Source organism: Physcomitrium patens, chromosome 14 (assembly GCF_059467195.1).
Source record: "Physcomitrium patens ecotype Gransden chromosome 14, ASM5946719v1, whole genome shotgun sequence".
Classification (NCBI taxonomy): Eukaryota; Viridiplantae; Streptophyta; class Bryopsida; order Funariales; family Funariaceae; genus Physcomitrium; species Physcomitrium patens.
In genome coordinates this window covers 10,265,239-10,271,548 of record NC_143423.1, presented here as the reverse complement: position 1 = coordinate 10,271,548, position 6,310 = coordinate 10,265,239, and positions in this window count along the sequence as shown.

Sequence of the window (6,310 nt, the reverse complement as noted above, 5' to 3'; positions counted from 1 at the left end):
TATGATATTAGTGAACGCACATGGGAGCCATCCAGGAATCTAGCAAATGCATCAACTAAAGTCAAAGTTTTTCATCAACGACATCCATCAAAACCAAGATGAAAATCTCTCTTATAAAAGAGACAAGATTGAGGCAAGATAACATTCAATTTCCTATCCTTGTTTGTAACTTCTTTGCATTTGTGACGCTAATTAGATGGAAAGCCAACAACCAGCAGATTCAACTCAAGAACCTTCGTTTGCTGACCTGCCGGACGAGACATTACGATTGTCACAACCTTCAAGACGACGCAATCGAGATGAAGATCTTCAAGAATGACATGTTCTTCCTCGAACAGATGGTGAGATACAACGCGTTTGGTATCACGATTTGGGAAGGGACTCCCGATGTTTGGTGATTTTGCTAGAGGTAGGAACAACTCCTGATGGTGTTCCGAATATTCTATTCGAAGGAAGTTATGAAGGCCTCAATAATGATCAAATAACTGGGTGGTCTTCCCGCCCTGGTATGGGACACTACCGATGGTTGAGAGGCCCTATCAATCATCTTCGAAGAGAACAGAGATCAGTGTATGTGGCGAATACAATTCGTCGCATCATAGATTTCCTCAACATATGATGACCGCTCCTCGTGGAACTCGTCTCTAGAAGGGGGGGTAATGTCACGGCCATAATCATGTAAGCTAATAATTACATATAGAAATAGGTAGAAGTAAGTAAAAGTAGATAAAAGTAAGTTAATTGTATAATATTTAATATAGAAGCTTCTTAGAAACTTCCTAGACGCTGCTTTGACTTCATAGGTGTCTTTGATTGACTTTTTGGATTAGAAACGTGGTCAACAAGTTGGCCATGTACCACACATGTTGTTAGCTTGAAGATCAAGCTAACTATGTGGCCCACACGTAGAAAAACTTGCCTTGTAAGTCAAGGCATGTGTCCTACAAAGTCAACACATATTGGAGGTCCTATAGAACGTCGCCACGTAGCCCCTAGTTAGATAGTATATATAGAGACAAGAGTGAAGGCTTCTTCACTCTTGTCAACTCCTTTCTTGCTTCTAGTCTAGTTTCAAGGGTCTCTAGTTTTCTTGTATTTTGGCAATAGCCATTCCAGTTTCTTTCTTAATATACATATTTCTATTTTGTCCTATTTCTTTTTGAGAAAAGTCTCACTTACTCTTTAGCTTTCATCGAGTTCTTGTCCTTGACACCATAGTACGATTCCACCGCCTCCCCTAGGATCATTTTGCTATTCATTAATCTCTTTCAAAGGCGGTTCTCAAAACCAATTGGCCAAAAATGGCTTAAAAATGTATTGTTCAATGCTTCTCAATTTGAAAATTGACCCACTAGTTAGCACTTATACCATTCAAATACCGTGTCCTTTAAGGTTGCTGGCAACCATTCTAATCAAATATCTTTGGTTCTTCCATTATTGGCTATACATGCTGTCAGAAATTGAGACAAATATTGATTGGGATTTACATCCAAAAAGTCCCTAAAAATAGATAATAGAGCCACTCTTATTGTACAATCGTTCATGTCATCCATTTGTATTGCTATTGGAACTGTTGGACCACCCATTGCCATTAAAAAGAACAATGTATCATTTAATCTTTTTATTAAAATAACCGGTGCCTTTTCCAATTGTTTGTTTTAAACTTTCAAGTTTTCTCAATTTGCTATTATTATCCTCAAAGAAGTTATTCGATCAAATTGAGGGTAAAAATGATAGATTTTGAAATACACTGAATTGGCCTTTATTGACTAATAATTTATGTCACTCTACGTAACCAGTTTTGACGGAATTGACAGCTTCTATTATTAAAAACATACCTAATGGAGTATCCAGTTCTTTTGTGATTCCTCCACTCGCAATTAATAGCCTCAAGGAAAATACTGGACTATTGATCAAATTTTTTGCGAGTACTCTTGGTAATTTCTCTAACGATATATACTTCTAAAATATTAGATGTCGATCAGCTTTTAGATATACTCGGATATGCCGACAGACATATAACCATGGCTTAATCCAACTTTATTGATGATTCCTTTTTAACTTTTGTGCTTGCTTCTTACGCAACAAATTTCTTGCTTGCAATCTCTCTATTCTTTCTTTTGACTGTCGTATTCTCTTTACTTTTAAGTTCTTATTTTTAATAACCATACTCTTTCATTATATTCTACTGATTTTGATTCCTATTTTCCATCTATTCATCCGGCAGTTAATTCCTAACACTCAATGCTATTATCAATCCCCGACAGTGGTACCAATATAAAATTATCATTTTATTTATTCTAAAAATTTCTTTGAGAATAAACCTGTAGAAGGAGATTTGAATGCTGGGAAAGATTAAGCAAATAAGTTCTACTTGTTATGGTCACACAATTAACCATATTCCGAACCACTGAAAATATCAAAGAATACCACAATGTTTTCCACTTCCTAATAGTACTCCGCACTATCCTAAAAGATAATATATAATCATTTCATAATCCAAACATTAAAATCCTTCACTACTAGCGGTCCTTCTTAACACACTTTTTCACAAAATTCCAAACTCTATAGACTCCTTCTGATAAATCACTCTCAATTCTCAATACTCAATGTATTATAATCCTTCCATTCATATCCAATATTAACAAATATTTCTAACTAATCTCTTTCAATTCACCACTGTATAACTCAATATTCAATAAATCAAAGTCTTCCTTTGATAATATCGAATCTATTTTCATTCCAGAACATTACTTCACATTTTTGAGAAACTATTCATAACTCTTCTTCTACAAAGAAAAAAAAATCCAAGAAATAAACAAAGAAAGAGATAGCACCAAGCTTACTCCGACTCATGACTATCACAGTCTGGCCCTTAAACTAACTTCTACAACTCTTTTATATTTTCCTTTAATTTTTCAAATTCTAACTATAATTCTGTAATTAACTGCTTTTAAAAACTAAATCAATCATCCATCTTCTTGAATTGCATATTCTATAGACTATTAGTATATTTTACCAATATCTTTTAAAAAAAAATTAATATCTATTCTACAACAATATCAAGAGCAGATTCATTAAAGAAATTTATAACTTAAGCCATTGTATGCAACAATCGACCCTTTGAAAGATAACAAGAATAAAGATTTGGTTGAAGAAATATAAGTCAAGCCATGGCAAAATTTCCTAAGTTTTTAGAAGCTTATTTGTATAAGCTAAAGCCTATGTAAATTGACATGGTGTCAAGAAGATGAACCTTTGTAAAAGTAATTTGGGATCCTTAATTGCAAATGATTTGTAAGAATGACAATTTTGTTCCAAAAGAATTCAAGTATAAAAAGGATTTCTAAATATTAAATACAATTTTTTGATTAATTCCTTTCTTGTGGTAAAATGCATCCAATCTCTAATTTTAATTTCAAATTCAAACTTTTTTACTAAAATATCTATAATTAACTTATTACTAATTTAATTTAAATAAATTTTAGTTCATTAAATTAATTAAAGCTAAAAAAATTAAATTTTCAAAATTAATAAACAAATTTCAAAAAAAATGAGAACCAAATGATAGAAAAAATTGGCCGCTTGCTATAACCACAATCTTCAAAATCCTCGTCTACAAATTAGATTAGATCTCTCTTATCACAACTATTTTGTCTTGCATATTAAGGCGTATTGAAAAGCTAATGATAAGATCTAGCTTTATTCAAAATCTCAACATAAAAAGATGAAAATATAGCAAATGATATAGAAAATCTTCCACCTACTAATTTATATAGATTTCTTTTGTTACAACTTCTCTTCTTATATGCTAAGGCTGGCTAAAAATCTAAAAAATAAGATCTAGCTTCTCTCAAAATATTCTTAACAAAAAAAAAAAAAAAAAAAAAAAAAAAAATTGAGTTAATGGTAGTCTTGAAGCTTACCACCCAAAAATTCCAGCAATCTCCTTCTCACAAATATACATGGATTTCATTTGTTACAACTTCTTTTCTTGTATGCTAAGACTTGTTGAAAAGCTAATGACAAGATCTAGCTTCTTTCAAAATGTCAATACAAAAAAATAAAAATATATTAGATGGCATAGAAAAATCCGAACTAATCTTAAATCTTGTCACTTCAAAAATATTAGCAATCTTCCACCCACTAATTTGCATGGATCTCCCTTGTCATAAATTTTCTTCTTGCATATTAAAACAATATCTAACTTCTCTCAAAATCTCAATATAAAAAGATGAAAATATAGCATAGGATAAGAAAAATCCCAAATCAATCTTTAATCTCGTCACCTGAAAACTCTAGTGACCCTCTATCCACTAATTTTCATGGATATCCGTTATTATAGCTCTTCTTTTTGCATGTCAAGGCTTGTTGGAAAGCTAACAATAAGATCTTGCTTTACTAAAAGTCTTAATGTAAAAATATAAAAATATAGAAAAAAAATAAAAAAAATCCAAATTAATCTTGAATCTTGTCATTCAAAAATTTCAGCAACCTCCCCTCCCCTCATCACACTAGTCCAAGGGAAAAAAATAAAATCCCACTTGATGCCATAATCTCCACCTTAGCCTTCTTTTAATATTTGATTTGAATTCCTATAGAGCTAGGTATATATCTTAAAAGGCAATATCTTCAAGGCTTGAACAATTGATCCAAGGCGATAATTTCTTATCTTAATTTTTATTCAAATTGATACATATATTAGCATTATATTCCTTCTTTCCTAAAAATAAATTTAATTACATTTTAAATAACTTCAATGCAATTAAATTAAGTGCATTACAACAAAAATATATTTTAAATCTCTTTTTAAGCAAAAGAATACTTGACATTGTCAAGAAGATTTGCATTTATATTGGGAGAATCCAAGTACACTACTTAAAATTATCCAAAAAAGCAATGCCATCAAAAATGATGAATATGGTTACCAAAGACAACAATGTATCAAAAAACGAATTTCTCTAGCTAGAATAGAGATTAAGCAATTAGAATTTTGCATAAAACTTAGTAAAGGTCATATTTTCTCCTCAAATTCCTCATCTTATTTCATAATAGAAGTTTACTGAAGAACAAAAAAATCACAAAATTTTAGCCTTGTTAGAATCAAGAGCCTCAACCTATTTTATAGATAAAGATTTTATCAAAAAACAAAAAATATCTTTACTTATAAAAACCAAACTTATGCATGTAGAAATAACAAATAGTTTTTCTTTGTCTTCTTGAGATGTTAATTATCAAAATCTTCCAATAGATAAAGCAATAAGTGGTCTAAAGAATTTGATAATAATAAATGTGATAAGATCAAATCAAATTATTTTAGGATTAGCATAGATAAAAAAAGTATAATTATAAAATAGACTAAAATTCTCATAACTTTATTCTTTTTAGTAGTTTAGCCTAAAAATTTGCTAGACTAGAAGAAATCCAAATAACCAATAATTCGGAACTATTATTGGCACATGTAAGAGTACTCATACATGTTGCAAAAAAAAATCAAATAAAGATAATAATTCTTGAGTTTTTAGAAACTTATTCATTAAGATCAAAATCCATGTAAGTTAATTAAATATAATTTATATTTCTTACAAATAAAGAAAAATATTAATTTTATCAAAAATAATTATATTTATATTGTAAAGATCCTAAACACACTACTAAACATTATTCAAAGAATCAATGCAATTATAAAATAAGGAGCATAGTTGCCAAAGAAGACAAAGTGTTGAAACATAAGTTTATCTATCTACTATACAAATCATGTGGCTAATTTCTTTTACAAGATCTAATAAAGGTCTTATTATCTCCTTAGGTCTCTCATCTTGCTTCATAATAGATGTGATTTAGAACCAAAAAATAATAAAACCTTTATCTTATTAGATTTAAGAGCCTTAACTTTTTTTGTAGATAAATGTTTTATTAAAAAATAATAAATATCTTCAATAAAGAAAATTAAGTCTGTACATATAGAAATCATAGATGGTTGTTCATTGTATTTTAAAGATGTTATCTATGAAATTTTTCTTATAGATATAGTAATTAAAATTTATAATAACTTAATAATATATAATTTTATAAAATTTCTTTTTAATTCAATTATTTTAAGTTTATTATAGATAGAAAAGTATAATCTTTAAATAAATAAGATTTCTTAAAACCTTAATTTTTTCTACAACAAAATTCAAATTTATATGGTCTAAGTAGAAAGACATAGATCTAGGACAACCAAAATCTTATTAATATGTACAAGAGCTTTCATGCTTGCTGCAAAAATAAATAAATAAATAAATAAAAATCTATCTTTTATTATTAA